General features: G+C 32.8%; 2 protein-coding genes across 5 annotated transcripts in view; both read right to left on the reverse strand.

The window, feature by feature from the left end:
• Positions 1-10,243, reverse strand: part of LOC125129921 (pancreatic alpha-amylase) — a 50,250-nt gene extending 40,007 nt beyond the window's left edge. The window contains exon 1 of the mRNA XM_047785167.1: positions 10,187-10,243. The gene's annotated coding sequence lies outside the window, so the exon portion shown is untranslated. The remainder of the gene's footprint in view (positions 1-10,186) is intronic.
• RNPC3 (RNA binding region (RNP1, RRM) containing 3) overlaps positions 1-12,328 on the reverse strand; it is a 47,564-nt gene that overhangs the window by 11,197 nt on the left and 24,039 nt on the right. Inside the window, exons 15-17 of one of the 4 annotated variants that reach the window (XR_007135593.1) lie at positions 11,697-11,740; positions 11,030-11,103; positions 10,187-10,263 (exon numbers count right to left, since the gene is read on the reverse strand). The gene's annotated coding sequence lies outside the window, so the exon portion shown is untranslated. Of the gene's footprint in view, positions 1-10,040; positions 10,264-11,029; positions 11,104-11,681; positions 11,741-12,328 lie in introns of those variants that run through there. The other 3 variants (XR_007135594.1, XR_007135595.1, XM_047785166.1) reach the window with 3 other exon arrangements.

Raw genomic sequence — 12,328 nt, forward strand, 5'->3', positions numbered from 1 at the left:
GTAGAGGGAAATGCTTTGTCTTTCAGTATAGACCATGATGTTCACTGTGGGTTTTTCTTATATGAATTTTATTGTATTGAGGTAGTTTCCATCTGTTTCTAGCTTGTTGTATGTTTCTATTATGAAAGGATTTTATTTTGTCAAATGCTTTTCTGTATTAAAATGAACTTATGGTTTTTGTCCTTCATGTTGTTAGGTTTTTTTTTTTTTTTTAATTATTTTTATTTATTTATTTTTTTTGGCCTTTTTAGGGCTGCACCTGTGGCCTATGGAAATTTCCAGGCCAGGAGTTTGAATGGGAGCTGTGGCTGCTGGCCACAGCCAGAGCAACATGGGATCCAAGCTGCTTCTGTGACCTACACCACAGCTCAGCAATGCTGTATCCTTAACACACTGAGCAAGGCCAGGGATTGAACCCACCTCCTCATGTTTACTAGTCGGGTTCGTAACCACTGAGCCACAGTGGGAACTTCATGATTTTCATATGCTGAACCATCCTTGCATTCCGGTAATAGATCTCTCATGGTCATGATATATGATCATTTTAATACGTTGCTGAATTTTGTTTGCTAGTGTTTTATTGAGTTCTGCATTTGTGTTCATAAGGGATATTGGTCTGCATTTTTCTTGCAGTGTCTTTGGCTTTGATATCAGAGTAATGTTGGCCTCATAGAATCAATCAGGAAGTTTTTCTTCCTCTTCAATTTCTGTGAAAATATAAGAATTTATGTTAATTCTTCCTTAAATATTTTCTAGAAATCAAGAGTGAAGCCACTGGCCTCAGGGCTTGTCTTTGTTGGGAGATTTCTGATCACTGATTCAATCTCTCCAGTATTCAATCCAGAATTTCTGTCTCTTTGTAATTTACCCTTAGTAGGTTTGTATTTCTAGGAACTTGTCCATTTCATCCAGCTATCCAATTTGTTCGTGGAAAATTGTTAACAGTACTTTTTATCACTGTAGAATATCCCCATTTTCATTTCTCACTTTAGTAACTTGTCCTTTTTTCTTAGTCCATGGAGCTATAGACTTGTCAATTTTGTTGGTCTTTTTTGAGCAATCAACTTCCGGTTTTATTGTTTTCCCCATGATTTAATTCCCTATTTCATTTACCTCTAATCTTTAATATGCCCTTCCTCTCCTAGCTCTGTGTTTAGTTTGCTCTTTTTCTAGTTCTTTAAGCTGTAAAGCTAGCTGTTGATTTAAAACCTGTTTTTCAATGTTAGTGATTATAAATTCTCCCCTTAGCACCATTTACAATGCATCTGTAGTTTTGTTTTGTTGTTGTGGTTGTTGTTTGTTTGTTTGTTTCTAAGTATTTTCTAATTTCCCATGTGGTTTCTTCTTTGAACCAATTGTTGTTCAACAGTGTGTTGTTTAATTGCAACAATAGAGTTAATTTTCCAGTTTTCCTTTTTATTGATTTCTAATTTAATCCCATTGTGGTTAGAGAAGCCACTTTGTATATCCCTTTAACAAAATCTACTGAGGAATTCTCTGGTGGTTCAGCAGTTAAGGACTCAAGGTGCCACTGCTATGGCTCAGGTCATTGCCATGGTGTGGTCAGTCCCTGGCCTGGAAATTTCCAGATGTTGTCATGAGTGTGGCCTAAATAGACAGATTAATCAATTAATCAGAAATCTCTTGAAACAATTTGTGGCCTGACATCTATGGTCTTTTTTGGAAAATACTCCATGTGCTCTTGAGATGAATATGTATGCTGTTATTGGCTGGAGCATTCTGTATATGTCTGCTAGATCAAATTGGTTATTGTGTTAAGTACTACATTTCCTCAATTATTTGATTACACTATCCACTATCATAATTACAGTTCTGAAGTCTCCAACTATTTTTGTAGTTATCTATTTATTTCTCCCTTCAACATTATAAGTTTTTGTTCATATATTTTGATGGTCATTCAGTGTATAAATGTTTATAATTGTTGTATCATTTTGCTCTATTGAAACTTTTGTTTTTTAATCTCTTGTAACTTTCTTTTGACCTAAAGTGTAGTTTTTTGATATTAGTATAACCACACCTGATCTTTTGGTTTCTATTTACATCAAATATCTTTTCTGACAGTTTCATTTTCAATCTATTTTATCTTTGAATCTAAAGTGACTCTTTTGTAGATAGCACATAGTTAGATCATGTACTTGAATCCATTCACCCAATCTTGATGTTTTGCTTTGACTGGAGACTTTATACTTAATTACTGAAAAGGAGGGACTTCTGTCATTTTGCTTGTTATCTATATGCCTTCCATCTTTTTTTGGGGGGGGTCCCTCATTCCATCCATTACTGTTTTCCTCCATATTTAATTTTTTGTACTCAAATGTTTAAATTACTTTCTCATTTCCTTTTGTGTATATTCTATAGCTCTTCTCCTTGTGCTTACATGGAGTTCACATTCAACATCTTATAATTATAACCTTAGAATTTATACTAGCTTAATTTCAAAACATACAAAATTGCTTTACAGCTCTGTCTCCAGTCATTTCGTTTGTTGAGGTTCCCCAAATATACCTTTATACACTGTGTGCCCCTAAATAAATATTTTTAAAGCATTAACCCCTTAAATTATGTAGAAAATAACATATGGAATTACAAACCACAGTTACAATATCAGCTTATAGACTCACAATTGTCTTTCCAATGTATTAGTCTGTTAAATCATGCAAACAAGTATAGTAACAAACCACTGTTACAATACTAACTTTTATAACTGTTCATATATTTCCCTTTATTGAAATCTGTATTTCTCCACATGGCTTTGAGTTACTGCCATGTTTTTTCATTTTACACCTCAAAAATGCCTTTAGCATTTCCTGCAGGGCAGGTGTAGTGGTAACAAATTCTTTGAACTTTAAGAAACGTCCTTACTTTTGAAAAATGGTTTTGCCAGGTTCTGGAGGTATCTGCTGATAATCTTATTGAGAATCCTTTGTCTGTGACAATTCACCTTTATTTTTCTTAAGTTTTATTATGTTTTATTTTTCCTTTTTGGATGGACCCATCATAAAGTTCCCAGGCTAGGGATCAAACCACCCCACAGCAGCAACCTGAGCTACAGCAGTACAGCTCTGGATCCTTAACCTGCTGGTGCACAAGGGAACTCCTGTTTTATTATGTTTGGATGTGGGTATTTTGAGTCCATCTTACTTGGAATTTGTTGAACTTCTTATATATTAATAGTTATAACTTTTATCAGATTCAGGAAGTTTTCAGCCATTATTTCTTCAAATATTAGCTGTCTTTTCCTCTTTCTCCTTGGACTCCCACAATGTGTATGTTGGTCTGCTTGACAGTTTCCCACAGGACTTTAAACTGTGTTCACTTTTCTTCAATCTTTTTGTCTGTTCCTCGGACTTCATGATTTCCATTGTTGAAAGTTTGCTGATTTTTCATTCTACATAATCACATCTTCCTGGGAAAACCTCTAGTGAATTTTTCATTTCAGTTACTGTACTTTGCAGCTCCAGGAATTCTTTGGTTTTAGATATTTATAGATATTTCCATTTTATTCGCACATTGTTTTGCTTTTACTTCCTCCTTCCACCACATTTCTCCACATTTTCTATTAGTTCCCTGAGCATCTTAAGAACAGTTATTTTAAAGTTTCTGTATAGTATATCTGTCATTAGTTCTTCAGGGATAGTTTCAGTTCATTTTTATTTTCTTATTTATCTTTGAAATCACCCACACTTTCTTGTTCCTCTGTATGCCTTGAGGAAATTGAGATTTTGTTTGTTGAAAACTGGACATTTGAATTTAATGTTATGATAACTCTGAAATTCAGATTCTCCCTCTTCCACATGGTTTGCTGGCTTTTTTTTTTTAAGTACTAGTATTTTTATTGCTTTTAAAAAAATTGTTTTATGCTGTTTCTGCACCAAGGATCACTAAAGTATAATATCTTAGCTCTCAGATTTTTGTGTCTTTTTCTGAAGTTAGTAGTCAATGTCTAATTTTCCCCATAAGAGCAGTTGTTTCTGAATGTCCTATTCTTTAACCATGCCTGGCTCCCAAAAGGGGAAAAAGAGAAAAATAAAAAAGGGAAGAAAAATAGGGTGTCTGCCTTATTATTCACCTGGAAGTCCATTCATCAGTTTAGAGGCATGTCTTACAAAAATGGGAGGATGTACAACCACGGCTGCCAACCTCTTTGAACCTTTGTGATAGAAAGCAGTAATTAATGATTAGAACATAGATTCCCAATATTTAGAGCTCAGGGTCCTTTTTGCCTACCCTGACTCTAACCAGCTGTGTGAAAGGTGCTCCAGGATACATACATGGCTGCTTGCCACATGGCCGAGTTTGATGGATCGGTAGTTGCTGCTATGCTAAGAGCTGAAATTGACCTAAATTAACTACAATTTTATTGTCCAAGACTTTCCCTGGAAGTTGCAAGCCTTTACTAGACCCATGAGTTCCAAAACAGTGACATCAGACTGGTACTGCCAGTGCAGTTGTTTCTGTGGGGAGATTGATTCCTGAGACTTCCTACTCTGCCACCTTTCCAAAATTCTCTCATGTAGAGTTTTAGAGTGAACGTAATTTTTTTGTTCTTCTTGGACACTTAGAAGTGTGATGGGTAGGTCACTTGTTAAGTGCATGTTTAACCTTTTAACAAACTTTCCAAAATTGTTTTGCACAGCAGATATATCATTTTGTACTTTCACTAGCAATGTATGGGAGCTTAGCTGGACAACTCTTGGTGCTATCAGAATTTATTTTAAGCCATTCTAATACGTATGTGGTGCCATCTTATTCTGGCTGTATATTTTCCTAATGGTTGATGATGTCCATCTGCTTATTTGCCATCATAAACCTTTGAAGTGCCTTGATATTTACTGTCCATTTTTGGCTTTTTTTGTAGTTGTTGTTACTGAGATATAAGTTCCTTATATATTCTGGTTACTCTCCTTTGTCAAATATATGCTTTACAAAGATTTCTCCCATTCTATGGCTTGCCTCTTCTTTTCTAGCAGTGTCTTCTGAACAAGATTTTTATTTGAAGACCAATTTATCTTTTTTTATATATAAATGGATCAATCTTTTGATGTTATATATATATAAGAACTTACATAAGCATAAGTTATATATAAGCATCTAGGTCCCACAGACATTTTTTTCTTATAATTTTCATAGTTTTAGATTTTATATTTGGGCCTAAAATTTATTTTGAAAATATCTTTGTGTGACAGAAATGTATTGATACCGTTTCTTTGGGGGGGGGGAAATACATCTCATATTCAAATGACTATCCTTTTTCCACTGAGTTGGCTTATTAATTTACCATACTTGTGTGGGTCTATTTCTAGACTTTCTTGTTCCATTGATTTATGTGTCTATTCTCTGCCAAATATGACACTATTTATTATAACTTTATAGTAAGACTTATAATTCTGTAGTCTAAGTCATATAATTTTGTCTTGATATTGTGTCAGCTATTCTAGCTCTGTTGCTTTTCCAAAGAAACTTGAAAGTCAACTTGATAATATCAACAAAATATCCTGCTAGAATTTTTTTATTTGAAATCAGTCTATTTGGGAAGAGATGGCATAATAATTGTCTTTTGAACCATGTATACAGTACCTCTCTCCCTTTACTTAAGCCTTCCTCACTTTTTATTATCAAAATTTGGTGGAAGGTTTGCAGCATACAGGTGTAGTACATATTTTGGTAGACTATTATTTCTGCTTTGATACTACTGCAAATGTACACAAAAATTTCAATGTCTAGTTGCTCATTGCTAGTGCACAGATAAGACAATTGAATTCTATGTATTTATTTTAATCTTACAATCAGTTGTAGGAATGTTTTAATCCTTTGGAATTTTCAACATAAACATGTCATCTCTGTCAAGGAATAATTTTACTTCATAATTTCCAATTTACAAAGATCTTCTTTTTCGTTTTATGCAATGGCTGTCAGCGAGAAGTTGAATATTAATAGTGAGTGTCTACTTCCTTGCCTAATTTCTCCTTTTCTTAGGAGGAAAACATTTAGCCTTTAATCATGAAGTATTAAGACACCAAGAGGTTTTGTAGACACTTTTAACTTAAGGACGCCCTTTTCTAGTGCTAGCTTGCTGAGCTATTAAGAATGGATGTTTAATTTTGTCAAATACTTTTTACATTAAGAAAATCATATGCTTTTCCTTCTTTAGTCTGTTGATAAATAACATTTATTCATTTTCAAAGGTTCAACAGCCTGCATTTTGCAGGATAAACTTCATTTGGCCATGATTTATAATCCTTTTTATATATTGCTCGATTCAACTTGCTCATATATTGTTGAGGATTTCTGCATATACACTAATAAGATACAGTGATATGTACTTTTCTTGTCCCTTGTCTTATTTACTATCAAGATAAATCAGGCCTCTTAAAATGAATTCAGAAGTGTTCTGTTGTATAGAATTGTTGGTTCCTTCATTTAATGTTTGGTAGAATTCATCAGTGAAGTTATCCAGGGCTTCAGGAAGATTTTTTAACCACAAAGTAAACTTATCAGATATAGAATTGTTGAGATTACCTACTTCTCAAGTAAGTTTTACTTGTCACTTTCAAGAAGTTGGCCCATTTCATCAAGGTTAAATTTATGGAAATAACTTAAATATTAGTAAAGGAAACTAAACTTTACAATATCTACTAATATACAGTTGAAGTTCAGCAGGAAACGTCTCCATTCCTCACTAAAGGAAGTGTTCTTATAGGTTGGCAAATGTCAAATAATTACTATATCTAAACAATTAATGCAACGCTTTTTGAATTTTATGTACTTAATAGGTAGTAATTCCTTTCCCTTACTTCCTTTAGAAGACTTAATCTCTCTTGACATTGATTTTGAAGGAGTGTCATTTGCATAATAAATATTTTTCAAATCATCTAAAATAGCTACTTGAATGGTACTGCTTTTGTTTGGTGATTTACTTAAACAGGATTATGCTGACTCTGTTTATGTTATTAATATAGTAGGAGGCAGCACCAAGACTAGACTGAGAGAAAGAGCTCTTGGATTACTCTGAGAGTTTATGCCTCCTTAAAGTCCACACCCTAGGAGATTCCTTCTCTTTACACTGGTCCCAGCCCTTATGAAAAGAATAAATGGATAACAACCACATGGCAGTAAGAGTTTTATTTATTGTATACTGTAGTAAAACATTTGCTTTTGGCTGCCTAATACCTAAGTTTCTCTTTTGATTTCACAATGCTATGCTTTTCCTTCAAAGAACAAGCCCATTCCTAACTGTCATTTCAAGTGGTTTATATGAAACTTCTCCCCTCAGAGGTGACACATGTGATCTACACCTGGCCAGCGTGTCAAATCCCTCCAACAAAAGAAAAAGAAAAACATATTTATTGTTTAAATAGTAACTGAAAAATTTAATGACAGACTAGCTATTAGGGCTTTTGCTATGGGATCAAATTATAAGTACTTCTCCATCTCCACGATGACTTTTTTAAAAAACTCATGGATAATAAGCTATCATCAAGATAATGGTTAGCAGCCTCATCCAGAACTCTATGAGGGAGGGAGGAGGGCACTGCTGTTTCCGTACAAGCCCTAGAAATCTTTCCAATTATACTTACTTGGGTCACATGCTCAGCTTATGAAGTAATCATCGGGACAGAACATTATCCATAAAAAGGTTAATTCCTAGACACCAAAGATCCTAAACTTGTCAAATAGTCTTGTGCTCCCTAAGTGTGGCATAGAAGCATTCTGGGCATCTCAGTGATAATCAAAGTGGAAAAAAATAGTTTTACCTAAGACCTCAGAATTTTTTATATTACCTTCACAATTAGAGTGAGCTGAGGAACCACCACAACCACCAAGAGAGCTAACGTTTATTGAAAACTTGAAATTTTATTGAAAACTTTATATATATGTGTATATATATAAAACCAGGCTTGTTTTAAGTATTATATATTAATCTAATCATCTTTACAACAACCCTAAGGTAAGAACTTTATTATCCTCATGAAAATTGATTTAAAAAAGGTACAGAACTTGCCCAAAGCCATAAAGCAATTAAGCTATAGATACAAGCTTTGAATTTAGAACTTACACCTGTAAAACCACAGTTAACACACTATTTCTCAGTAGACTATTTAGGCTGATTTCCTGTCACTGTGGCAGGGGACAGCTAAGCTTTAAGTTGATTTTTAAAAATATTTTTTTGTATACCTGACAGATTTAAGTGCTCTAAGTAATTTTATTTTGCTTTTGGCTCAATATGCCTTTTATAATTCTTGATAATTTCAAAATCCACTTAGATGATCCTTTCAACACCGGTTTCTCAATTTCTTGAATTCATCTTTCCATGACCCTGCTTTCATTCAACTACCATGTTCACATCCTAAAACTTAGTCACTAATTACTGTACTCTAATATTGTCATTTTCAGTTCCTTACTCTTATTTCAACCTCCCAGATTTCTAGTTTCTACCTCTAGTAATTAACTACAATACAATCTTCAACCACACCACACTGCAATTTCAATGGATTTCATTTATCTACCTGTACCACCAGCATTTTCTCACTTTGCTCTTAAAAGGATTACTTTCCATGTCTCTCCCTTATAATTGTTTCCTTGATTACATCAACATCTTTCCCCTTCTCCCTCTTTGTTGTATTCATCTGGGAAAATTCCAACTTCAGTTAAATTAGACTCCCTGTGTCTATTAAAAGATAGCACCAAGGTTAAATATAACTGAGGAAAGAGATAAAAACACGTTGACTGGTCTCACTTAACTTAACCATGGACCTCAAGCAGACACTTTAAGTACTATTTAGCAGTCCTTCTAAGAATCTGTTCATTCTCTCATTTTCCTAAATACATATTTTTTTCTTTCATCAATCCAACACATTTCTTCCCAACATATCTTCTTACTTTGTGACCTTGCTTCCTATTTCACTGAGAAAATATAACAAAACTTTTGTAAGTACCTACTATACATCCATACCAAACTAAAAATATCTAGACCTACATTATCTGCCCTTCTTTCCACTCTATTAAATGAGCTGTGTACAGAGCCATCTTTAAAACTAATCCTTCTATTTGTACACAATGTCTATGGCTCTAGCAATATTGCTCTCCTTCCTGAATCACTGTTTCTGTTTTTTTCTCTACTAGATTAGTCCTATTAACATAAAAACCTGTTATTTCTTCAATCTTTATAAAACAACAACAAAAGCCTTCTTGATACTATACCCCTCTAATATTAATAGGTCATTTCACTATTTCCCTGGAGAGCAAAACTCCTTAATTGTTCCCTTCAGAACTCTTCTTTTTTGCTTCATCCACAGATCTGACATAACAAATAACCCCTTCCTAGCTGACATTCTTTATCTTGGCTCTATTTCTTGTCATTCTTTAATGTTTTCTTATCTCTTTGCTATCCAAACATTAGCATGTCCCAAGGTTCCTCTAATTCCTATCTTTAAATTTTTCATTCACCTTATTTGAACAAAGCTATGAGTAAAAAGAGAAACTCTGTTTCATAACATTATTCTAGCAAAGACCTAAGTGACTCTAAGGTGAAAACTGTTATTATGATATACTCACAAGGGAGTATCAGAACAAATTAAATGAAACACACCAAGTTTTGCTATTTAAATACAGCTAATTTTGCTAAGGAAACAGAAAAATTTTACATGGGAAACAGTTACACCACTAAGTGACATTCTGATCTGATACATAAAAAATGGAAGACTAAGTAGGCAAGAATATAAACTTCCTAACCTGCAGAAAAATCCCACACTATTAAAAAAATCAAATTTAACAAAAAACAAAAAATCATTAAAACTCACAGCCAAACAAAATCACTCCTAAAATAATTACAAGATATAAGAAATAAAATTACCCTTAAAAAAGTGTGTTAAATATGTGCATTGACATGCAGGTAAGAATGAAAAAACGGTAATATGTGTAATCATAAAGGAAAACTTATATTTAGTACTGTAAAATTATCTTAGTAAAAAGACTATGTAATTATCAAGTTATGCTTTCATTAATGCATAAAACGAAGAAAAATTAAGAACATTATTTTATTGGAAAGAAAATAATTTATTTTATGTGAGGAAGATGATTAAAATACATGTGATATATCTCTAATAGCCTGATTTAAATGAATATAAATTTAATTTTTAAATACACTTTAAAAGCTGTTACGCACAGTTCCATCGTCCAGGTAGTCAATTTCATCTCTCCAAAGCTGGAAAGTACTTGAAAGATATGGAATTCAAAAGGAACCTAAAACACCATAAAAATTAATTAAAAGTAATGATTATAAAACAGTTCAATAGTTTTAAAATAACTAAAAGCTAAAACATTTATATTCAGAAAATTAGTGAATCATGTCAGTACAAAATTTTGTTTAAACAGTTTATACAGAAACTGACCTATAAAAAATATAATATTTTACTTGAGTCTATAGGAAAAAGCAACAGCAATTTCAATATCTATAACTTTTTATACTCTTAGGGTGATACTAACAGAATTTTGCATTGTTTTCATGGTACTACTAATAGGATTTGCAAGAAAGAGGTGTAGAGGCTCAAATGCTTTATTTTCCTACTGATAAAAATTTAGATGGCCAGGTTGGTATTCTTGAATCCACCTAACCATTTTAATCTAACTAATCAGTCCTTAGAACTACTAAGGGCCCTTTCAAATCAGATTCTTGGTCCTAATCCCAGATACTCTGATTTATCAGTTCTAGGATAGAGTCCAGGAAACTTGCTCAGAGGTTCTCAACCTTGACTGCATATTAGAATCAAAATTTTGAGATTTAAAAACCCTAATATCTATGTTGAAATCTAGACCAATTAAATCAAAACTCTGAGGAAGAAACACAGGCATAAGTATATTTTTTAGTTTACTACGTCATTTTATATAATCAGTATTTTTTAAAAACTTCCACAGATCATTCCAATATGTAGCCAAGACTGAGAACCACACTATTTTGTGTGGTTCTTATTATCAAATAGTCTGTAAACCCCTGCACTTACATACCTACCAGATTTGTTTCTTTCCACTTAATGTGCTACCCTGAATTAATGTTATGTCTTCTCCTCTCTGTTACTCTTACTCCTTTTGTTTAGTTGAGAAAAAGAAAGAGGAAAAAAGATACTTCTACTTGCTATCTCAAAGATTTCAATAATAAAACCTCAGATGTAAGGTCTGCTACTCTTACTTGGAATTTACACTGAAATCCAGTTACTTCACTTTTCAACGTACGTACTTTTTAAAAGGAAAAAATAACAAAAAAACCTTTCCCCGAATTTTACAACACATTATATAGCACACCTAAAACCAGATACATCATGAAACAGAAAGCATTATGTTACTGAATTTTAGGCTTAGAAAATACATGGATTAAAGAAACAAGACTAAAATCTGTATTAAAGTAAATGTATACATTCTCCAAGTAAATAAGTTGACCTGATTCACTAACTTTCCCTGGAAAAATTACATAACCTAAAACACAGCATAGAAAATTCAACAACAAATCTAAAAACCATTTAAAAGATTTGTTTAATTAACAGATAATTTTAGAAATACTTCATTTCAATGCACTGTAAAAGATTATTGCTTAAGGTGAATTAATGGGTGGAGGAAAAACAAAACATTTCTGGAAAAATCAAAAAACACTGCCCCAAAAAGGATACAACAAGAAAGGATACACTTTGTATGACAGTATTACAGCAGTATTTACGCAGGAATGCTTCTAAAGAAGAACAGCAGAATGCAGTTTAATTTTTTTCTATTTTTGATGTTAGGTTTACAAATAAATGATTTTTTAAAAACACACTGAAAATTGTTTTCATCTGTTCTTCTAAGGTATTTGTAAGCTCTGACTACACCGTATAGATACTTTACAACAAATATATCCAAATATTCAAGGTATCTCCCAAAAGGAACACTAAAGAAAATTTTCCTTATATAATTTTTTTTCATCAGTAATTCTGGCCCATTTATTTCATGTCATTTCAGTATACTAGGGCAGAGATTTAAAATAAAATAAAAAACAAAAGGAATATATTTTCCATGTATCTTTAACAGTATGACATAAACTTTTATGTTTAATGCTTAATTCTACCGTTTTTAATCATTATACTAGATATGGATTAAAATTACTTATTTGAAGACGACTTCATTCCCAAAAAATATGCATATATTTTTAAGAAGTGTACAATTAGTAATTAGGAATGCAAATTCTTAGGTCCCTTCAAGGGTAACCAACTTGTCCTGACTCAGCACTTTTTTAGAGTGAGCATTAAGGGCCAATGTCCTGGAAAACCTCTAATTACAGGAA

The sequence above is a fragment of the Phacochoerus africanus genome, chromosome 6, assembly GCF_016906955.1.
Source record: "Phacochoerus africanus isolate WHEZ1 chromosome 6, ROS_Pafr_v1, whole genome shotgun sequence".
Lineage (NCBI taxonomy): Eukaryota > Metazoa > Chordata > Mammalia > Artiodactyla > Suidae > Phacochoerus > Phacochoerus africanus.